Source organism: Rattus norvegicus, chromosome 18 (genome assembly GCF_036323735.1).
Source record: "Rattus norvegicus strain BN/NHsdMcwi chromosome 18, GRCr8, whole genome shotgun sequence".
NCBI classification, from domain to species: Eukaryota; Metazoa; Chordata; class Mammalia; order Rodentia; family Muridae; genus Rattus; species Rattus norvegicus.
Window position 1 is genome coordinate 51,718,501 of NC_086036.1, and position 25,444 is coordinate 51,743,944.

General features: G+C 38.3%; 1 long non-coding RNA gene across 1 annotated transcript in view; it reads right to left on the reverse strand.

Moving 5' to 3' along the window:
• The window catches only part of LOC108348854 (uncharacterized), a 67,647-nt gene that overhangs the window by 5,909 nt on the left and 36,294 nt on the right, over positions 1-25,444 (reverse strand). Inside the window, exons 2-6 of the long non-coding RNA XR_001842197.3 lie at positions 24,157-24,233; positions 23,999-24,073; positions 20,966-21,049; positions 5,784-5,821; positions 70-2,730 (exon numbers count right to left, since the gene is read on the reverse strand). This is a non-coding gene — a long non-coding RNA (uncharacterized LOC108348854). The remainder of the gene's footprint in view (positions 1-69; positions 2,731-5,783; positions 5,822-20,965; positions 21,050-23,998; positions 24,074-24,156; positions 24,234-25,444) is intronic.

Genomic DNA, 25,444 nt, shown 5'->3' on the forward strand with positions numbered 1-25,444 from the left:
AATTCAAAAGCATGTATTTGACCTTGATGTAGTGAAAGATGTGGAATTAAAGAAAATCAATATTCTAACCTTTCCTATTCAGTGAGATATGATTCCTGTTCAATAAAAGAAGTTGATGACCTTGTTAATGAGAGAGCCAAAGTGGTCCATCAGGAACTCTTGTGTCCATTCCAACATTTTTTTTTTATCTTTGATGTTTTATTTGTATCTGTATTCTCTAGAGACCTGGGAAACAACAAAATTCCAGAAAACAAGAGCAGTACGACACACACAATTTCTCCTAATGGGTAATTTAAATGAATCGAGACTGTCTTCTGAATGAAATGAAAGGCACATTCATCCATCTAAGCCTTAGCACATGGTTGAGTGATTTCCAAGTATAACACAATCTTTAATGGGAAAAAAAAAGCTACTTGTCGTTATATAGCTGACATTAGTCAATGAATACTAGGGGCCAGACTGTGAGGCTGTGATGACTTCTTTTGCTCACAGTGGCTATGAGAAAAATAAGAAACTGATTGAATCACAATCACAAGAGCCTTTGCAAAGTCCTAAATATATAATTGGCAGGGCTCCTGTAAGTTAAAAGCGCTAATCTCTGGTACATATCAGCACTGGCTTGACTTGTCTTGTTAGGTAAACAAAATGTGTCTTGCCTGTCATTGCCATAAAATATTAATGCACTGGAAGTCTCTGAACCATACTAAGCATAAGGCCTATTATCACACTTAAGAGCAAAGCAATCTAATAAATCGCTGGCTGTATAAAAACTAAGTCAGCTGGCAGAGACAGTAATCTCCCCAAGGGATAGTAAGGCCTCATCTCCAACTACAGCAGCTGCAGTCGCAGAGAAATGATGCTTCTCCTGTTCGGTAAAAACATGTATTTGTGCTGAATTCTGTTATTTAAACTCTAATGGAATCATTAGGACTGTCCGCACACTATGAGTAATAGAAGATTAACTAAGAAAACCATCTACAGTCCTGTCTTGCAGCAGGCAGAGTATTTTCATTAGGTATATTTTTTAATGAGCTAAATATGATAGAAAATCAAGCTGCTTATTTCAAATACATTCTCTGAAAGAGCTTGAACGCTGCCTTATGCATTAATCACCATACATAAGTGTTGAGCACTGGGCTCCTATCCCTAATTGAAAGGAATTCACTTGTGAGATAGGCTTCCAGGCAGTTCGAGAACACAGATGATACATTGCTGCCATATATTTTAGAAACAAATATGAAGTCACTGTTGGGATGTTAGGTTACACAATATCCAAAACCACTAAGACTAAGACATATCTTTCCCTATCCCTCCAAATGCACTGAATTAATTAAATCCATATTCTTTCACTAATAGAGAAAAGGTAGGCGGATACACTTTTGAAAACACAAGTAGTCAGGTGTAGTGGGGCATGCCTTTAACCTCATCCCTTAGAAGGTAGAAGCAGGAGAATCTCTGAGTTTTAGGCAGTCTGGTCCACACAGGGTGTTACAAACCAGCCCAGCTACATAGTAAGACCCTGTCTCAAAAAAACTACAGTAAGTCACAAGTAACTTTAATTATTTGACTTATTATCACAATAATTTGGTAGCATAAGTACTAGTTGAAAGGGAAGCGATAGCTAACTTCCTTGTAATCAACGAGCTATTGAGCCCTGGCAAACAAACATTGAATTGCATTCTTTTCAAGAGAAATCTGAAAAGCATGTAGGATACTTACTGAGACTATTATCCAAAGATAGTAATAATCTGAGGTGATATTAATTAAGTGGTGTGTATAGCCCTCCTATAGTACACCCAGTAACAAAATGCTGAAAATCTAAATATGTGAAAATATGAAATTTAAAAATCTTCCCTTAATTGGAAGCAATATCATAAAATGAAAATGTAGTAAAATCAAAATGAGGATAAATACCTTTTTAATGAATTGTGAATTACAGGCTTGAAATTTACTAACATCTCTCTTTCACACACACAGCACAACATATTTATACACACAAGCAAAAAGGCAGCCTCAGTTAAGGAACACATTCCTTTATGATGATAACATTCTCCACAAGGCCATATAATTTCTCTGTATTAACAGTGACTTCAATGTCATAAAACCAAAGTTATCCTTATAAATGAATGTGTACTCTTTCATCCCTTAGGAGAACCGAATCATAGAGTCTTCAATCCTGTGAAAGCAGGTCTGAAAGTCACATGTGTGCAATGACACCGGTTTACGTCTCTGAGTTCCTCTCATTTCACCTGCTCAGCCAACAGGTATGTAATGGAGTTCTACTCAGCATAGCAGGAATAGTTTCAAAAGCAATTAAAATTCAGCATCCATCTCTTCTCAAGCTATCCACGCAGTTTTAAGAACTGAGAAAACATAAAGTAATGTACTCATATTGCTTGATAGAAATGACCTATTCAGTGTTGGGTGTGAGGTACAAGATGCATTCCTTTTAAATTTCTGAAATCTAATCTAATCTTGATCCCAAAATTCTATTTGCCACTAACAACAAGAAAGGCACCATTGGCAATATGAGCTCCCCTCGTTTCCATGTTCTTGGTCTCAGGAAATGAGCAGAGTACCTTGAACTTCAGTAGATGGTTCTCTTGTGACATTACAGTTCATTCCATCATACTTTAACCAATGAAGCATTGTCAGACAAGTCCATCTTTCATCCTTCCCCTCTGAACTCTGTTGAAGCTTCCAGGGGCTCAATTAATTTGTCTTCAATTCCTTAGATCAATATTGATAGATTCTGTAAGTCTGTGTACATGGCATGCAAAGCAAATAAAAAAGACATGGAAGTGGCTGTTTCATGGAACAGCAATTTTGCCTACAACTAGATTTAAAAAAGCACTGTCCCCAAGATTATAATGAGAAAACCAAGGGATAGGAAGAATAAAAGGATACAAAGACTGCAAAAGTCAGCAACACATAAAATTTTATAGTGGAAAAGCTATAAGTAAGGTCAAGAGATTTTAGGATAAGTGACAACTTAAATTTGTCAGAACTAATGCATAATTACAAACTGGACAGATAAGAAGAATTCCATCCTGAGACATGTTAGCATGCAAGAACACTAAAAAAATAAAATAAAATAAAAATAAAAATTCCCTGAGGGCTCAAGGAAGAAAATCTAATCATACGAATCTTAAAACCACATTGACAGTAAACTTTTCAAGTATAATTTTCTATTTAAGAAGACTGTGAACCTTTATTTTATTGTGGAAAGAAAACCACATTAAACCAGAATTCATTTTGTATCTGAACATTTTCTTTAACTCTGATTATGAAATATAAACCCTGTTAGCCACGTAGGGCTTCAAAAAGCTTATCATTCAAAGCCCACCAAGGCATGTTCTGCAACAACTGTACAACACATGAGGAAAACACATGCAGTGCAAACACAGGAGAATAAAGGACAAGGAAATACCTTGGGAAATATTTCATTGCTTAAAAAAAAGCAAAGACCAAATGGAAAGGGGAGAGCTAAAAAGGAGTGAATATTTACAGCAACTTAGAATTGAAGCTCAGAATTCTAAACAGGAATGACTTGATTTACTCAACTAGAAATTATAGATAATGTTCCACTTAAAGTCACCAGAAAAACTAAGCTTTAGCATGAATTTTCATAAAGAGTAAGTACTTCTCAAACCAGTCAAAGGAATTTCAGTAGATACTACAAAAAATTTGAGAGAAACCAAGAACTCTACATTTCAAAAATACAATGTTGGTAAAAATGTCAACCTAATAAAAGGAAATATTACAATAGTCAAGATCATTTATTAAAAGTTTCTCTGATATGTTTTTTTAATATCCCTAAGTACTAAAAGCAAAATGCATGAGGCATGAAAAAGGAAAGAGGAGGGTTATATTAGATAAAGTCAAAGGAACCTGGAAGCAGACCAACAATTGGAAGTTAAAAATTATTGTGAGTAAAGAAATGAACATACCCAATTACGATTGTGCAATATATTTCTATGAACTTATGTATCTAATGTCATGGAAGATCATATATACTTACTGACAAAACTACAAGAAATGCATCAATCAACAATAATAATCAGGGATTATTAACAGCAACTGGTAAAAGCAAGACAAATGTGCTACTCCTAGACTACGAAAACAGGCACTGGTAAACTTTGCATCAGAAGATTACATACATATTTTCTTCAATCAAAATTATAAACCTCATACAAAATCACAATCTAACTAAATTTCTAAGACTGAGCTACACATGGTGTTGTACTATGTGTGTGTGTGTGTGTGTGTGTGTGTGTGTGTGTGTGTGTATTCCCAGCACTCAGAAAGTTGAGGTTGGTAGGTCATGAGTTCAAGGTCAATCTTTGTTTTTTCAGAAAAACCCAGTCTCATAAAAAATATTCTTAGCATCAGTGTCAAATTTCATCTACAAATCAATAGAGATTATAGATTAATAATAGATACCAACAATGCTCCCTGTAAGGAAATACTTCTCAATAGTCTTAGGATCCTTTATGAAGTGGAATTTAGACAGGAAATGATACAAGTCTAAGAGTAGAGAGAAGCAGTTCTGTGTGTTCAACATTTGATCACAGGGAAGGATTCATGTATGCTACAAGAAAAATATAGCCCGTGATATTCAACATGGCTAAAGTGAATCCAAAATCTGTGAACAAGCAGGAACCAGAATATTTAATAAAGAAATCCCTACCAGAGTTAACTAAAAGCAACTGCTCAAAAATAGTTAGCAATTTAGAGGAGGGTTTTGAGCCTAGAGGGAAGATAGATCTATCTCTGAAATAACAGAATGGATTCTTACAAAGAATGAATCTATTTACTACAGATCAGCTCTGCTCCCTTGGTTCTCATAGTGTTTGAAATCTCTGTTATTACTATTTTTAAAACTCAGATTTTGAAAGTAGAAGTTGATTGTTGTAATAGTTTGTGATCAAGTATACAGAAAAGTGATTTCTATATTAATATATGAATTAATAGATTATATATAACTGATAAATTAATATACATATTAATAAATAAAATTAGTGCATAAAATTATTATGGAATTCCATATTAATATATGAGTTGATAATGTAATTACCAACAGATCTATTCCACTCCTGAATTACTGTTCTATGTTACAAAGTAAATGAAAGTTCTGTAAATAAAGTACCTTTAAATACCATATATATATGTGTGTGTGTGTGTGTGTGTGTGTGTGTGTGTGTGTGTGTTTGGTTACTTAACCTCCTCCCTTTCTATATTCTCCTTCCCACCTCTATTACCCCTCCTACAAGTTCTTTTCTTACATTCATGTCTCTTTTTTATACCCATTGAGTTTAACCTGGATCATATGTGTAACTATGCATTGCAACCTGGTTGTCTTTTGAGTGAATATATAACTGAAGATAGAGATTGCTCTCCCCTACAATTTACTAATGGGCAATAGTTCATTAGGAAGGGGTATGTCCCATAGGGCCATTTCGGGTATCATCTGCAAAGCTATATAAGGTCATGGCTGTATTGGCTCTAACCAGAAAACAACATTTCATATCTCTTCTTCTTATCTTTCAGCTTCTGCATTCTTTTACCTCCTTCTTCTACAATGATCCTGATCTTTAGAGTGGTGGTATACATGTCCTATTTAGAACTCAGCAAGAAACTCTCATTTATTCTCAGCATTTTATTATTTAATTTTATCAGCATTCATTATTTATTATTATCAGCATTGACAACTCAATAGAAAAACGATGCAGGAGGTAAAGGCTTTCGAGCAAGGTCAAGTAATTTTTATGGCAAGTACTCACTGGTATAAGAGTGAATGTCTGGAACATAGTATCCTTCCCTGGAACATGGGGGGAAAGTGCAATATAGTGACTGTAGATCGGTTACGTCCATTTACCTGTATCTCTGTTTAGCCATTTATATTCTAAATAAAAGATACAGTATGTGTCATAATGAAGAGCCTGAATACTAGGATCAGTCTGAGTAGTAAAGACCCCATCTCCATCATATCAGAAGCAAGAGCCAATAGGCAGCCAGCCCCATATCTACACACTGGTAACCTCCCAGTCACCTCTCCAGCCCTATGTCCATACACTGTTGTTAACCTCCCAGCTACCTCTCCAGTCCCATGAAGGCATTATTTTGATGGCTACAAACTAGAACCAACTGGGAGGAGAAAAACCACAATTGATAACCACCTGGATCAGGTTGACCTGTGAGCATACCTGTTGAACATTGTCTTGATTTATGTAAGTCCTACATTGTAGGAGGACTCAGCCCAACGTTGGTGGTAACATGCCTAGGCAAATGAACCTGGGCTATAAAACAATATAGCTGAACATGAGCCAGGAAGAAAACACTAAGCATGATGCTCTATGGTTTCTGCTTAAGTTTCTGCCTTGAGTTCCTATCTTGGATGGTGGACAACATCCAATGATTCAACCTCAATCATGGACCTGTAAATTTCAATTAACCCTTCCTGCTGACCAACTTACTTTTGATCATGGTGTTTATGACAGAAAAGCAAACTAAAACAGAGGTCAAATGAGCCTTTGCTCTCTTTGTTATAGCAATGTTTTGTTCCAGTCATCATTGATCAAAAGACATTTACACACACACACACACACACACACACACACACACACACACACACACACCTACTACTTAATTGAAATCTATGTGCTGTTGAACGACTGTCCCTTAAGTATTTTACTGTTTCAACTGGGACATAAAAGCAAAGCCTTTGTGTGAGGCATGGCAGCACAAACCTATAATCCCAGAACTAGTGAGAGTGAGGAAGAAAGACCATCTCAAGTTCAAGGCTAGCCTGAACTACAGTGTAAGATCTCAGTTCAAAAAATGGGATTTCCACAATCTCGAGTCTTACATTAATTTAAACCTGCTAAATCACTCAGTCTAAATTAAATATCTAGTAAGTTATTACACAAAGAGAGATACCTTTTAATTTTTATTTTAAAAAACGTAATTCTTTTGGCGAGATTGGCTGCAACCTAGACTATGTTTTCCAATGAAGTGGAGAAAAATGTTGAGGCCATTAAAATAAAGCCATACAAAACAGTAGGAAATTTCCACAGTGTGAGGAGAAACTGCTACCCTGATCCCCAGAGGCTGCGGCTGAAAGCTGAATGGGCCTTTTCAATCTCTAGCAGTTATGATCCTCTGAAATGATTCTGAGGAGAGATGAAAAAGAGTAGGTTTTCTTCCCATATTGAGTTTCTATTAGTCCCTGGAGGAGATGGGGGTTCTGTAGAAAGTGTGAGTTCTTGAAGTGTTACTGAAATGACCTTGCTTAATTTCCTCCTGAACAGGATATCTAATAATAGCAACATCTTATAGTGGCAAAGCTACAAAGTTATACATGTTAGAACCATTTTCTTCTGCTTGGACAGCAGAATCCTTCCATGCCCTTGTCTTCTCCCAATACACAAACCTTCATAGTCTAAGTTTGCTCATCAATATTTGATTTTGTATACTCTCTTCACCCTGATACAAAGTTTCAAATGCTGGAGTGATTCAAAGGGAAGAGGGCCATGGCTGCCACCCTATAACAGACAATTCCACCAGACTGCACATCTACCTTACTCAATTAGACAGCACAGTGATAAGGTCTCTGGGGTTGTACTATCGTGAGTGACTGGGGATGCTTCAATCATAAGCTTTTCCACAGCTAAGCCCAAAGGGTAAAGTATACATGAAATTTCAAGGAAAGCATTGTTTTTCAAAAGCTGAAAGACCAAAAGCGCAACAGAGCCTCCTTTGGAATGAATGCCTCCATTTCAAACCCTTCCTTTGAGGAAATAAAATTCTGTGGGAAGAAATGTGTTCCCTGGAGCAACTTTACAAGAAGTAGGGTCGGAGACGGGGCCCGAGAGTCTGATCTTGCCAGTTTGTTCTTCATCCACAGTGTCATTATCTGCCATTTACATAGTGAGAACTGAGGATGGTTAGACTTGAGCGATGAATGAGCAACCCCCACTAGGACAGCGAAGTGAATTGTTGTCTCTGGGAAACATCGCGGCAAGCAAATGGAAAAGTGACTCACAGACTTTGTACAGCACCAGTTATGGGAGGGGGAGTTTGTGTTGGGAGCCAAATTTCCAAAGTAAGGCATAATGGGCTTGCCAGCAAAGCTGTTCACACCCCCACAGAGACCATGAAACCCTGCAGCTGTAATTTCAGAAACACACATGCGTATAAATCAAGCAATTGAACACCTAACTATCCATCCGAGGCTGCGTGCCTGGGTTTTTCGCAGGTGCCTGAGGCACTTGTGATATTTGGCTTTGGGAACAGGCTTTGGTTTAATTGACAGGATATTATCAGATTCAAGCTGACTTGGACAGACAAACCTCAACATATGAGGGTGACATACAGCATCAGGTACCACCTGTGAGAGGTCCGCAAGAGTGTTAGGCAAGGCTCTTGCAGATGGCTGGATTTTAAAGCACAGGAGGAGACAAAATCCAAATGCTGACTGAGTTCTAATTCATGAAAGTATTTTTCCAGAGCATCAATGGAGCAACATCATTTTCACACATTATTGCTATTTGCTGATGAGCAATGGGGTGGGGGAGAATGAATTGAGTATTATTTCATTTTATATGGAATTGCTTTCAGAGGGAATGAGAGGCTGTTTGCGTCTATTATCCAGGCAAGCACTCAGAGCCGTGGCTTTGTCTTCCAGCTGGCTGACATCCCAGCAGACATCCACAAAGCAACCAGCCAGCTGCCCAGAAAAGTGAGACTCGTGGTAACAGAAGATCAGCCCACAGGCTATGTACTCGGGCTCCAATTCTTCCAGGAGAGATCTATGCTAATGGGACTTAAACCCAGAAGTGGTCACTGTGAATTCTCTTCTCTGCAGATTCCGAAAGTGGGATTTGTGCTGAATCAGTAGTTTCCTCTCCAGATTCTGCTGCAATGCAACACATCGATTTGGATTTAAATTGCTAATCTCTCATTACCCACTGAGAAATTTATAGATCTGAGGGTTTCACATGCACACACATGCATGTGCACACACACACACACGCACACGCATGTGCATGCACACACACAACACACACGCACACGCATGTACATGCACACATACACACATGCACACACACAAGCAAAGGAACATTCCCAAAGTCTTTACATTAAGATGCCCCACTGTCAGTGCCTCTCTTATTCCTTCCCTAAAGGCCATAAGGATAATAATGACAAACAATGAAACATTGATGGGGGCTCTAAGTGAAGCATAAAACATTTCCCATCAGCAGTCAGTGCATCTGGTTCAAATTCCACTCCTGAAAGCAAACAGAGTCAGAGGCCCTATGAAATTAAAAAGAGTGTGGCATGGTGACTATAGTTAAAATCAATCTTATAATAAAGTGTCCCAGAAGAATGATTTTAAGGCAGAAGCCAGTAGTCAGCCAGAGCAAGAAAAAGAACACTCTGTAAGAATTTTACCCATAATGCTGTGTGCAAAGTCTCTTTAGCCTATTCAGGTCAAATTTCCAGTAAGTCTTGTTTTCATAAAATGATTATCAAAGAAACTCATTATATTTGCATGTAATACTAACCAAAAATAACATTTCAAACTGACGGCAACACAACTCCGCTCTTCTAATGACTTACAGATTACTAGTGTTATTAAGAGCTTCAGTCAGAGGTCTGTCATAGCTCTTTTGGCTTTGTTATCAAGAAAGCTGCAAATATACAGGGTGTTTATAGGCTTTTAAAGAACCATTAGCCCATAAAAGGTAATCCACCTATAAACACAAAGAGAGAATCCGAAACGAACAATGTCTAAAGTACAGCCCGATCCCTGTGTGGAAGGCCTAGAATAAAAAGCTATAGGCGTCTTTCCTGTTGAAGAAACATACTAATTCCCTGATTGATTAATACATTTAAAAACAACTTGCCTCTAACATGAGAGACAGAGAAGAATGACAACCACTGGAAGAACATCTTATACTACATCTGTGTATACTGAGGAGAGAGTACTTTGAACCAGTGTCATCAAAATTACTATTTGTTAAGACCCTGCTCTTTTTTTTTTCTGGTTTTGATTTATTGAGAACTTATCTTAACTGTATAACCCAGGCTGGCCTCAAGGTCATAATTCTCTTGTTGTAGACTTCCACATTTTGGAATTTCATTCATGGGAGCACTAGCCCATCCAATGTCTGCTACTTCCACATATGATAGGAATATCATAACGAGGGATTTCTTTGGTAAAACGATATAAAAATAATCATCATAGTTAAGTAACCCATAATAGTAATAATAAAGTGATAAAAATCACATTTAACTTTATAATTGCTACACTGTTGTAATTTTAATTACATTTTAAATAACTCATAAATTATTTAATCATTCAATAAATGTAATAAATCGTTTAATAAATAATTAAATAATTAAATTTAAATTGATTTAAAATTGTTACATAGTGCAAATTCATTTGACTCACACTTGATTTACTTTTAAAAATACATTATTGCAAAATCAAATTAATATTCCCAAAATTTCCTCAAACCTGAGAAAAAGACAAGCAGTGGACTTATATTAATTAGTTTCTTAAATATTCTGTGGTAGGGAAACATGTTTTTAAAAAAAGTAACTCCCTAAAAGAAACAGTATTATTTTAATTCTTTGTTAAATAATTATTTCATGATGTGTTTGTCTCTCTGTCTCCGTGTCTGTGTCTGTGTCTGTGTCTGTGTATGTGTGTGTGTGCGTGTACATACGTATGTGTGTGAATGTGGATATGTGTGAACATTTATATGGATACCTGTGAAGACCAGAAGAGGGTGCTAGGTCCCCTGGAACAGGAATTAAAGATGGTTGTGCTGTGCCTTACCTGTGTTCTGGGAACCAAATTCAACTCCTCTGCAAGAGGAGTGAACACTCAAATGTGCCAAACCATCTCTCCAGTCCCATTCAATCTTCTAAAAAAAATGAGCGCTAATAACAAGATGTAATAAGTAATAATAATAATAATAATAATAATAATAATAATAATAATAATAACAATTGTGAAACAAAGGAAGCAAATAAATTATTTTAATCCTAATTTGGTTTATACTGTAAAACATGTTTCCCACTTATAAGCCCCCTTATAGCAATATCATTGTGTTAAAAATCACAACCGGATTTGACAATCTCTGCTGCTCACTGTGCATAAAACGTATAATATGTACATGTAACAGTCATCAAACATGTGCACCTGATTAATGTGAACATAGTTCTGACCAGTGTTACATATTTTGTGGCAATAAAGAAAAGAAAGATAGAAATACTGGTATTGACGGAAACTCAATCTCCTGAAGTTTAAGTTCTATCTTAAAAATAAACTGAATAGATTTAGCGGGAGTCCCAAACCCGCGGATCCCTGCCCGCAACAGCTCGTTGCTCCCAAACCCCATGGGAGAGAGCCCTCTCCGCCTGGTCAGGTGGACACTCCTGAGACTGCAGAGCAGAAGAGACAACCAACACTGCCCACCCCTGCCCACATCCCTGGCCCAAGAGGAAACTGTATACGGCCTATGGGTTCCCGTAGAGGAGGGCCCAGGAGAGCAGGTCCACTGCGTCTGAGACAACGCCGGAACCTGAAGGGACTGACCAGATAAACAGTTCTCTGCACCCAAATCCCGTGGGAAGGAGAGCTAAACCTTCAGAGAGGCAGACACGCCTGGGAAACCAGAAGAGACTGCACTCTGCACACATTACTGATTCCAGAGGAAAACACCAAATGCCATCTGGAACCCTGGTGCACTGAAGCTCCCGGAAAGGGTAGCGCAGATCTTCCTGGTGGCTGCGCGGCAGAGAGCTCATAAGCAACACCACACAAGCAAACTTGAGCCTCGGGACCACAGGTAAGACCAACTTTTCTGCTGCAAGCGACCTGCCTGGTGAATGCAAGACACAGGCCCACAGGAATAGCTGAAGACCTGTAGAGAGGAAAAACTACACGCCCGAAAGCAGAACACTCTGTCCCAATAACTGGCTGAAAGAAAACAGGAAAACAGGTCTACAGCACTCCTGACACACAGGCTTATAGGACAGTCTAGCCACTGTCAGAAATAGCAGAACACTAGAGATAATCTGATGGCGAGAGGCAAGCACAGGAACCCAAGCAACAGAAACCAAGACTACATGGCATCATCGGAGCCCAATTCTCCTACAAAAGCAAACACGGAATATCCAAACACACCAGAAAAGCAAGATCTAGTTTCAAAATCATATTTGATCATGATGCTGGAGGACTTCAAGAAAGATGTGAAGAACTCCCTTAGAGAACAAGTAGAAGCCTACAGAGAGGAATCGCAAAAATCCCTAAAAGAATTCCAGGAAAACATAAATAAACAAGTAGAAGCCCATAGAGAGGAGACACAAAAATCCCTGAAAGAATTCCAGGAAAACACAATCAAACAGTTGAAGGAATTAAAAATGGAAATAGAAGCAATCAAGAAAGAACACATGGAAACAACCCTGGATATAGAAAACCAAAAGAAGAGACAAGGAGCTGTAGATACAAGCTTCACCAACAGTATACAAGAGATGGAAGAGAGAATCTCAGGAGCAGAAGATTCCATAGAAATCATCGACTCAACTGTCAAAGATAATGTAAAGCAGAAAAAGCTACTGGTCAAAAACATACAGGAAATCCAGGACTCAATGAGAAGATCAAACCTAAGGATAATAGGTATAGAAGAGAATGAAGACTACCAGCTCAAAGGACCAGTAAATATCTTCAACAAAATCATACAAGAAAACTTGCCTAACCTAAAGAAAGAGATACCCATAAGCATAAAAGAAGCCTACAGAACTCCAAATAGATTGGACCAGAAAAGAAACTCCTCCCGTCACATAATAGTCAAAACACCAAACGCACAAAATAAAGAAAGAATATTAAAAGCAGTAAGGGAAAAAGGTCAAGTAACATATAAAGGCAGACCTATCAGAATCACACCAGACTTTTCGCCAGAAAATATGAAAGCCAGAAGATCCTGGACAGAAGTCATACAGACCCTAAGAGAACACAAATGCCAGCCCAGGTTACTGTATCCAGCAAAACTCTCTATTAACATAGATGGAGAAACCAAGATATTCCATGACAAAACCAAATTTACACAATATCTTTCTACAAATGCAGCACTACAAAGGATAATAAATGGTAAAGCCCAACATAAGGAGGCAAGCTATACCCTAGAAGAAGCAAGAAACTAATCGTCTTGGCAACAAAACAAAGAGAAGAAAAGCACACAAACATAACCTCATATCCAAATATGAATATAACAGGAAGCAATAATCACTATTCCTTAATATCTCTCAACATCAATGGCCTCAACTCCCCAATAAAAGGACATAGATTAACAAACTGGATACGCAACGAGGACCCTGCATTCTGCTGCCTACAGGAAACACACCTCAGAGACAAAGACAGACACTACCTCAGAGTGAAAGGCTGGAAAACAACTTTCCAAGCAAATGGTCAGAAGAAGCAAGCTGGAGTAGCCATTCTAATATCAAATAAAATCAACTTTCAACTAAAAGTCATCAAAAAAGATAAGGAAGGATACTTCATATTCATCAAAGGAAAAATCCACCAAGATGAACTCTCAATCCTAAATATCTATGCCCCAAATACAAGGGCACCTACATACGTAAAAGAAACCTTACTAAAGCTCAAAACACACATTGAACCTCACACAATAATAGTAAGAGATTTCAACACCCCACTCTCAGCAATGGACAGATCATGGAAACAGAAATTAAACAGAGACATAGACAGACTAAGAGAAGTCATGAGCCAAATGGACTTAACGGATATTTATAGAACATTCTATCCTAAAGCAAAAGTATATACCTTCTTCTCAGCTCCTCATGGTACTTTCTCCAAAATTGACCATATAATTGGTCAAAAAATGGGCCTCAACAGGTAGAGAAAGATAGAAATAATCCCATGCGTTCTATCAGACCACCACGGCCTAACGCTGGTCTTCAATAACAATAAGGGAAGAATACCCACATATACGTGGAAATTGAACAATGCTCTACTCAATGATAACCTGGTCAAGGAAGAAATAAAGAAAGAAATTAAAGACTTTTTAGAATTTAATGAAAATGAAGGTACAACAGACCCAAACTTATGGGACACAATGAAAGCTGTGCTAAGAGGAAAACTCATAGCGCTGAGTGCCTGCAGAGGGAAACAGGAAAGAGCGTATGTCACCAGCTTGACAGCACACCTAAAATCTCTAGAACAAAAAGAAGCAAACACACGCAGGAGGAGTAGAAGGCAGGAAATAATCAAACTCAGAGCTGAAATCAACCAAGTAGAAACAAAAAGGACCATAGAAAGAATCAACAGAACCAAAAGTTGGTTCTTTGAGAAAATCAACAAGATAGATAAACCCTTAGCCAGACTAACCAGAGGACACAGAGAGTGTGTCCAAATTAACAAAATCAGAAATGAAAAGGGAGACATAACTACAGATTCAGAGGAAATTCAAATAATCATCAGATCTTACTATAAAAGTCTATATTCAACAAAACTTGAAAATCTTCAGGAAATGGACAATTTCCTAGACAGATACCAGGTACCGAAGTTAAATCAGAAACAGATAAACCAGTTAAACAACCCCATAACTCCTAAGGAAATAGAAGCAGTCATTAAAGGTCTCCCAACCAAAAAGAGCCCAGGTCCAGACGGGTTTAGTGCAGAATTCTATCAGACCTTGATAGAAGACCTCATACCAATATTATCCAAACTATTCCACAAAATTGAAACAGATGGATCACTACCGAATACCTTCTATGAAGCCACAATTACTCTTATACCTAAACCACACGAAGACCCAACAAAGAAAGAGAACTTCAGACCAATTTCCCTTATGAATATCGACGCAAAAATACTCAATAAAATTCTGGCAAACCGAATCCAAGAGCACATCAAAACAATCATCCACCATGATCAAGTAGGCTTCATCCCAGGCATGCAGGGATGGTTTAATATACGGAAAACCATCACCGTGATCCATTATATAAACAAACTGAAAGAACAAAACCACATGATCATTTCATTAGATGCTGAGAAAGCATTTGACAAAATTCAGCACCCCTTCATGATAAAAGGCCTGGAAAGAATAGGAATTCAAGGCCCATACCTAAACATAGTAAAAGCCATATACAGCAAACCAGTTGCTAACATTAAACTAAATGGAGAGAAACTTGAAGCAATCCCACTAAAATCAGGGACTAGACAAGGCTGCCCACTCTCTCCATACTTACTCAATATAGTTCTTGAAGTTCTAGCCAGAGCAATCAGACAACAAAAGGAGGTTAAAGGGATACAGATCGGAAAAGAAGAAGTCAAAATATCACTATTTGCAGATGACATGATAGTATATTTAAGTGATCCCAAAAGTTCCACCAGAGAACTACTAAAGCTGATAAACAACTTCAGCAAAGTGGCTGGGTATAAAATTAACTCAAATAAATCAGTAGCCTTCCTCTACACAAAAGAGAAACAAGCCGAGAAAGAAATTAGGGAAATGACATCCTTCATAATAGACCCAAATAATATAAAGTACCTCGGTGTGACTTTCACCAAGCAAGTAAAAGATCAGACAAGAACTTCAAGACTCTGAAGAAAGAAATTGAAGAAGACCTCAGAAGATGGAAAGATCTCCCATGCTCATGGATTGGCAGGATTAATATAGTAAAAATGGCCATTTTACCAAAAGCAATCTACAGATTCAATGCAATCCCCATCAAAATACCAATCCAATTCTTCAAAGAGTTAGACAGAACAATTTGCAAATTCATCTGGAATAACAAAAAACCCAGGATAGCTAAAGCTATCCTCAACAATAAGAGGACTTCAGGGGGAATCACTATCCCTGAATTCAAGCAGTATTACAGAGCAATAGTGATAAAAACTGCATGGTATTGGTACAGAGACAGACAGATAGAGCAGTGGAACAGAATTGAAGACCCAGAAATGAACCCACACACCTATGGGCACTTGATTTTTGACAAAGGAGCCAAAACCATCCAATGGAAAAAAGATAGCATTTTCAGCAAATGGTGCTGGTTCAACTGGAGGTCAACATGTAGAAGAATGCAGATCGATCCATGCTTATCACTCTGTACAAAGCTTAAGTTCAAGCGGATCAAGGACCTCCACATCAAACCAGATATACTCAAACTAATAGAAGAAAAACTAGGGAAGCATCTGGAACACATGGGCACTGGAAAAAATTTCCTGAACAAAACACCAATGGCTTATGCTCTAAGATCAAGAATCGACAAATGGGATCTCATAAAACTGCAAAGCTTCTGTAAGGCAAAGGACACTGTGGTTAGGACAAAACGGCAACCAACAGATTGGGAAAAGATCTTTACCAATCCTACAACCGATAGAGGCCTTATATCCAAAATATACAAAGAACTCAAGAAGTTAGACCGCAGGGAGACAAATAACCCTATTAAAAATGGGGTTCAGAGCTAAACAAAGAATTCACAGCTGAGGAATGCCGAATGGCTGAGAAGCACCTAAAGAAATGTTCAACATCCTTAGTCATAACGGAAATGCAAATCAAAACAATCCTGAGATTTCACCTCACACCAGTGAGAATGGCTAAGATCAAAAACTCAGGTGACAGCAAATGCTGGCGAGGATGTGGAGAAAGAGGAACACTCCTCCATTGTTGGTGGGATTGCAGACTGGTACAACCATTCTGGAAATCAGTCTGGAGGTTCCTCAGAAAACTGAACATTGAACTGCCTGAGGATCCAGCTATACCTCTCTTGGGCATATACCCAAAAGATGCCCCAACATCTTTTTTGACACATGCTCCACTATGTTCATCGCAGCCTTATTTATAATAGCCAGAAGCTGGAAAGAACCCAGATGCCCTTCAACAGAGGGATGGATACAGAAAATGTGGTACATCTACACAATGGAATATTACTCAGCTATCAAAAACAATGACTTTATTAAATTTGTAGGCAAATGGTTGGAACTGGAAAATATCATCCTGAGTGAGGTAACCCAATCACAGAAAAACACACATGGTATGCACTCATTGATAAGTGGCTATTAGCCCAAATGCTTGAATTACCCTAGATGCCTAGAACAAATGAAACTCAAGACGGATGATCAAAATGTGAATGCTTCACTCCTTCTTTAAAAGGGGAACAAGAATACCCTTGGCAGGGAATAGAGAGGCAAAGATTAAAACAGACACAGAAGGAACACCCATTCAGAGCCTGCCCCACATGTGGCCCATACATATACAGCCATCCAATTAGACAAGATGGATGAAGCAAAGAAGGGCAGGCTGACAAGAACCGGACGTAGATCTCTCCTGAGAGACACAGCCAGAATACAGCGAATACAGAGGCGAATGCCAGCAGCAAACCACTGAACTGAGAATAGGACCCCTGTTGAAGGAATCAGAGAAAGAAGTGGAAGAGCTCGAAGGGGCTCGAGACCCTTATGAACAACAATGCCAAGCAACCAGAGCTTCCAGGGACTAAGCCACTACCTAAAGACTATACATGGGCTGACCCTGGACTCTAACCTCATAGGAAGCAATGAATATCCTAGTAAGAGCACCAGTGGAAGGGGAAGCCCTGGGTCCTGCTAAGACTGGACCCCCAGTGAACTAGATTGTTGAGGGGAGGGCGGCAATGGGGGGAGGATGGGGAGGGGAACACACATAAAGAAGGGGAGGGGGAGGGATTAGGGGGATGTTTGCCCGGAAACCGGGAAAGGGAATAACACTCGAAATGTAAATAAGAAATACTCAAGTTAATAAAAAAAATAAATAAAATGAATAAATAATGGTCTTATATTCATACAGACTATGAAGGCCATGGGATATACATACCACACACACACACACACACACACATATATATATATATATATATATATATGTATATATATTCATATTCACATACACACACGCGCGCACATACACGCACACACACACATTCGCAAATAACAGTGTAAATGACTCACATCAATTTAACTACAAGGAGCCAGAAACAAGAATGTGTGTATACTGTTCTGCTTATACAAACTCAAGAGCAGAATTGCATTCCAGTTTTAAGGGTAATGGTGGCATTTACCAGCCGGACGTAGTGACATATGCCTATAACCCCTGCAATTGAGAGAGTAACACAAAAGAATTGGGAAATATAGTCTAGCCTGAGCTACACAACAAGAACCTGACCTAAAAATAAAATTCAATAAAGCATTGCTCTTTTTCACTCTTGACGCAGTGTAGGTGACAGCGGTAGGCAGTTACTCAAGGAAAAGAGTACATGTTTTAACTACACTGTTTCTTAATCATCCTATAATAGTGCTTACTTTCATTCATATTTTATATGCTTTCATACACTCAGCTTTCCCATCATTCCAATGTTTATATTTAAAAAGTCTAACGAAGTCAAAATATGTGGTCGTACTTTGAATCAAAAACAAAATGCAAGCTGGGCAACAGTGGCCCATGCCTTTAATCTTAGCACTCAGAGGTAGAGGCTGACAGCTTTCTGCGTTTGAGGCCAGCCTGGTCTACAAAGTGAGTTCCAGGACAACCAGTGCTATGAAACCCTGTCTCGAACAAACAAATAAACAAACAAAAACCCTACAAAATTACAAAATGTTATGGAAATATTAAGGATATCCCAAGATTCACGGGGTGAGATAAGGTTGCAAACATTATGTTCATTTGCAATAACTCAGGCAGGTAGAGAAACTGAGCGGCTTTATAGGAAGTAACTGGAGGCTTCAGAATGAAAGAACTAAAGACTCAGGGCATGGGGAAGATAACCAGAAGCCCAGTATCCTATTGGTTGGACAGATGAACCTGCATATTTAGGAACTTTCTCGACCTGCTTACAAAAGCATCTGTATGACAAGAACTTGAGGCTATTGTTGTTTTGGTTTGGTTTGGTTTGGTTTTTTTTTTTTTTTTTTTGGTTCTTTTTTTTCAGAGCTGGGGACCAAACCCAGGGCCTTGCGCTTCCTAGGTAAGCGCTCTAACCACTGAGCTAAATCCCCAGCCCCTTGGTTTGGTTTTTAAAGCAAGACCACCTGTTTGTGGTCTATGAAAATCTGTCCCCTCAACAACATGAGCAGATACAAAGGAAAAAGATAAACCATGGAAGTAGAAGCCAAAACCAAGCAGGAATAGCTATACTCATAACTGACAGCGTATCACACAAGCCAACATGTGAAAAGTCACTACATATTAATAAAGGAAATGATTCATCAGAAATAGGATCGTAAGTGTAGTATAAAACTGCACTAAATGTTAGGACACTCACTCTCACTTCGTGAGAGACTATGAGACACAAAAAACAGAGGCTAAGATACAGTATGTGTGGGTGGCTCTAATACCCTACTCTTATCAACAGAGATCATCTAGATTAAAAATTAAAATAAATTTCATAGCCAAACTATATCACAGATCAAAGAGAATTAATGTAAATCTATACGATGTTCCATTTAATAGCAGTGGAGCATATAGTCTTCATAGCAGTTCATGGAACTTTCTTAAGAAACAAGTCAAATGTTAGGGTATAAATCAAATCTCTCTCTCTTTCTCTCTCTCTCTCTCTCCATATATATATATATATATATATATATATATATATATATATATATATATATTCTCTTACATCTTATCATGTCATAGTAGAATAAAACTTGAAATTAATAGACACAGAACATAGGTTTATAAGACTTGAATGAGAAGAGACCATGGAAGAAACGAGATATTCATAGAATCAAATGCAGACTTGAGCATATCTTATCAGAGCATCAAAGGAAGTTAAGGCAACCTTTATAGCTATGGGTGCTTTCCTTGAAAAAAACAGGTATCCCAATGACTTCTTGATAACACACAAAAGTCTTACAAAAATACAAACAAGTAAAATCCAATGTCAATATGAGAAAGGAAAGAATTAGAGTCATGGAGTAATTGAATAAAACGAAGATTGAGAGAACGATGCAAGAAAAAAGTTGAACTAAATAAAGCAATGTTCTTTGGAAAGATTAATAAGCTTGGACAGAGCCTTAGCTAACTAAATCAAAAGAGAAACGACCTAAATTAATAAAGTTATACACGAAAGGAGAACATGACAAACAGCAATTAAACCCAGAAAATTATGAGGAAATAGCTTGAGTTTTTATATTCCTAAAAATCTGGAAAAGAAATAACTAAATTCCCAGAGGTGTTTGACTTGCCAAAGTTAAATGAATAGCACATAAACACACACACACACACACACACACACACACACATATACATATATATGCACATATATGAAAATGTATATGAAGTGAGAAAAAATGTACCCCCAAATGCATAAAAATTTGAAAAAAACTTATTGTAACATTCTACCCCCTTTTCATTTCACAGATTACTTGAGTTATAGATATTAGTATGCAGCCATCAAAACTCTTGAGTGATTGTTTGCTGAGTGACCTACTGTGCCATTTCACAATCAATCATGAAGCAAGTACACAGCACGGTAACTCATTATGTAGCACTCATTTTCACATCGGTGTCTTGCCTCTCACTATCATCCCTTCTGGACTTGGTCATCATCATTAATAAGAAATATTGATCTTTTTCTCAAGCCTTGAGCTTTAGAGGAATTAAGTAAAACCACTAGACAACTTGAAGACCAGTTGAGACCATGAACAATTAACCTGAAATAAGAACCTATTCACTTTCCTAAGTCATATGATCTCACTCAATAATAAACACAGAAGCAGGAAAAGGAGGATTATTTGGTTCATTCGGGATTAGAAAAACATTAATGATTGTTTTATAGCCTGGTATCCTTGACATTTCAGGCATAACTTTTGGTCTGGATCCTTTCCACCTACCCTTTCACTAGAAGCAAGTGTCAATGGAGGTCAATTGGAAACATGACTGCCATAGCTAGATCTTACCTACAGAATATATTATGTTTGCACAGACATGGATCCACAAGAAGGGGAAAATGTATCATTGTCGGGCTGCCACTTGAAGGTAACCTGTGAAGAGATCATCAGGAAGCAACATGAAGTAGTGGCGGGTCTTAGTAAGGATAATAAAACGCCATTGGGAAAACAATGTAATGCTTGGTATGGCATGATTTTAGAGGGAGATGCCTCTTTATATCCACTTGAAGGAGAAGTAGCAATTGAGGGCATTTAAGGAGGGTATGAGTACATCATTATCAGAATCTGAGGTCCACTATTTGCAGCTTTACCAAGACTTTCAAAGTCTTCTGGTTCCTCTTGTTTTGCCTAGGATACGTTTGAACATTAGTTCATGCATATTGTAGCACTGTGCAGTTCTCTCTGAACTTAAGTTACTTTCTACTTATAAGAAGAGTTTTGGGGGTTGGGGATTTAGCTCAGTGGTAGAGCGTTTGCCTAGCAAGCGCAAGGCCCTGGGTTCCGTCCCTAGCTGCGAAAAAGAAAAAAAAAATAAGAAGAGATTTGCAATATGAAACAGGATTTGCAAATAAAATTGCCACTACAGTGGACAACTGTGTCTGTGCAACACAGTATGGACAAGGAGAGAAAGAGTGAAGTTGTGTTCTATACATTTTAATTAAACTAACATTTCCTGAGCATAGCTCACAGATCACATAAAATGAATAGCATTTCCTACATAAAGAAGAAGTAGTGTCTACTTCAATGTGTATGAGAGGGAGCACTGGGAAGTAGGGCAATGAAAGGTTTGGACCAGAAAACCACTTATACCTGGGACGTTGAAGAACTGATAAATACCTGAGGTTTGGAGGACAATTAGATCCCAACCTAGCAAAGGAGGAAATAGTGGTACTTCAAAATGATCTTGGATATGTGTTCACCCTGCCACTTGCTGAGGCATTAAATATTCTTCAAGAAAAAGCCTTACACGTCACTCAAAACCTTATTCTTTTTACCTGATTTGTTCTTCAAAACAAACAGGAAAAAAATGAAAAATAAAATTCTTTTAAAAATTTGAGCCTCCTCAAAATTTGGCATGGGGTTTACATTTAAATAAATACATTAATATCCCATTGGGGGATGCTTGCCACAGATGTGCAAGGTTTCCCCCCAGGTACACTTATTTGCAGTTCCGCTTATTTGGTGGTTAAATGTATGCCGGGAACCTCATGGGTAGATATGAAAGATGGAGAGAAACGGGAGTGACAGAGAGCAAATGATTTTCATTTATTTACATATTATAAAAGGATTTGCTTCGGGATTCTTAGTATGCTACCAGCACTAGGCTCCTTTATTCCCACAAAAGAATGAGGTCTCCTTCTGAGTCAAACAATAACATGCGCCAACCTGCTGTGTAAGGCAGCGAGGTGCTTCCCATAATGCACCTGGAAGTTTCATCTGCCTCCGTACTTTGGTACAGTTAATGACAGAAGACACAAAGGAAATCGTTATATAGAATCTCCTGTTTCCAGAACCTGATAATTATAGTATGTTATGAATGGGCAACTTAATGTGATGGGTTTTGTCTGTTGTTTTTTGTTTGTTTGTTTGTTTGTTTGTTTGTTTTTTGCACATTTTCACTTTCTCTTTGTGTCATGAGTCTTAAAGGCAAATCCCTGTCAAACCACATTGAGCATTTTTCATTTCCCCTTATTTTGCCATGCACTGTTGTCGCATCTTTAAAACACCTAATCTGGAAAGGAAGATACTAGTTAATGGATGTGGGCTACCCTATACAGGGTGGATGGACACAGTGTATACTACATCCCCAAGAAGCCTCAGCCTTCAGGGGGTCTTTCGAGTTCATTAGCAAATCTTTTCCACTACTGCACGCACCAAATACTGCATCACTGTTCATTTCTATCATCAAACAGACAAATATCCACAGGCTTCTTCCAGTGCTCAAAATCCCCAAGGCTTCTCTGCCTTCATCTCTTCTCTTCTCACTTCCAGGAATACTCCATTGAACGTTTAGAACATAACTAAAAGTCCTGAGTGACCTCGATGTATCTGCGGCTCCTCCAAACGTTCACAGTGACTTCTTGCGAAATCTAGCTTATCTGTAAGAACAGTGCCTTCCATTCACCCTTTCAAATGGCAGCTACTCGCTGTTTCTCAAAAGCTTCGCATTACTCATCTCAGAAATAAAGTGGCCCTCCTCCTTGCTTCTGTTTCTAATCTCAAGACACTCTCCTCGGCAGATCACAAGTCACTGTTGGACCTTGCACTCTCTGATCTTCCGATAACCGGAAGGCTGCTCTTCTCAGGATTTGGAGATCCCACCTGCTCCTCATGAGCACCCCCTCCTTCTTACATAGCCGCAGTCCTGATGCTACTTGCTTTGTGATCACTTTTGTTAGGTCTGTAGTATACTCTCATAGGTATTCCAGTTTAGGTAATAAATCAAGTTGCCCACAATTACTGAAAGCAAACAGGTGCTCCTTCCAACCACCGACCTTCCTTTACATATATTTTCAATCTAATGGCATTGTTCTATAGCCAACGATCACATCCTGGAGCACTGTCACTACCAAATATTAACCCCTCTTCTCTGCCACTTCAGTCCCTCAACTCTCTTCTCTTTCCAAGTCATACCCATTGTCTCTTCAATCACACCAATCATCACTGCCTAAGAATTATAGTTCCGGCTACCTAATCTTTTTCTCTCACTTCCTTATGTATTTATTTCCCTGCATATGAAACTTAAATCAACTGCATCAAAATGCATCAACTGTGTTTACCTTCAGTTCTTTCCTGCTTTCCCTCTTACTGTCTCAAATAAACAAAAACCTTAGGGAAGTTTCTATTTCCTGCCTCCTTTATACCTGCACCCAACTACTTGAATTAGATTTAAAAAAACAATCACACATGTCACATACACACACCACAATACTACTGCAAGTAGGCTGACTAAATTTAAATTTGTAAGCACACCAAATAGGCCCATTATACTACAGAACAATTTGAATATATTTTGCAAGATCTTTCACTCCCCCCACTCACCTAGACGGTTCCATTTGTGACTTGCTGTTTTGTATTTGAAGTTTCCTTTATAATTCTTCTTACTGAATTTAGATCCTATTTCACCAAGAGAAGAAAAGTCACCAGAAATGAGACAAAGTCTTCCAGTACATTTATCCACCCCTGAATTGAGGTACTACCTGCCATCTTTGTTAACTGCACAGGATCTTTCAAAGGGCCAGTTCTTTCACAGATACATGAGACCTCATTTAGTCTTCTAGAAGATGAAAAAAGAAAGATAAATGTCTTAAGTCCTTGATGAGGCCATTAGAATGTGATGTGAAACCCCGAAGACCCTACAGCTATGACTCTAGCTCTGTCTTCAGACTCCAGAGAAGTATACAAAATTGGGGACCCAGCTATGTCTGCTGGAAATGAGCTTAACACAAAAGTCTATTTTGTGTAAATCATAATCTGAATAGTAGAATACAGTGGATACCTATTGTTTCTCAATTCGTCTGTGGTTCCCATTAGGTGCAATTAGAGATTCGGTTGGTGCAATTTACCAGATTGGTTTTGCCATTCACAGTAACTTGTCTTCTTCGTTTTTAATAGTTAAATAAACGATTAACTAGTGTGCCTCCTGATCTTTTCATGCCTGGAATATTCCATTTCTATCAAAATCATGCAGCCCATGTAAGCCCCAGCATTTCTCCCCAGTGTGTCCACAGTGAAGAAAGCCAGCATGGCTCTCTGCACAAATGATCTCATCCATGTATAATTAACAAGGCCTTCCTGAAGGTGAGAGGGGAAACACACTACATCCCACAAGCAAAGTAGACAAAAAACATTTCAGCGGTGTTTCAAAACTAAACTGCTACAATCATGTATCAATTTATTTTATATACTATCAGTATATAGAGTCCAGGAGGTCAGCCTTCTCCAAGTTGGTAAGGAACAAATTTAATCTACTTTGATTGAGAATGGAAGAAACACTAATATTTTGTTTTCCCTAAAGATTCTTTCATAATACACTATTTTTACTGGTTTGTTGAGAATTTCATGGACATATAAAATCAATTTTGATCTCATTCATTCTCTGTTGCTCCCCTCCAGCTTCTCACAGATCCAGATCCCCCCATATACATTGCCCTCCTACTTTTATTCCATATATGTGAGGCGCCACATGAACCCAATTGCTACCGCCCCTACGTGCGTGAGCGCAGAACCTTCCATTAAAGCATGGTCAATTACCAGGGTTCACACCCCCTGAAGTACACAGACTTTCTCTCCCTAGCAGCTACCAAGTGCCAATAGGTCCTAGGCTAAGAGTAGAGACTCATGGGCCCTTCCCCTATCCATGATGGAATTTTTATCAGATATTCTAACAAATGTAATTTACACACCAAATATAATGTAGAAAGTAGCATAGCATATGCCTTAGAATGTAACTGTTAAAACAAACCCCTGAATACTAAAACATAAGTT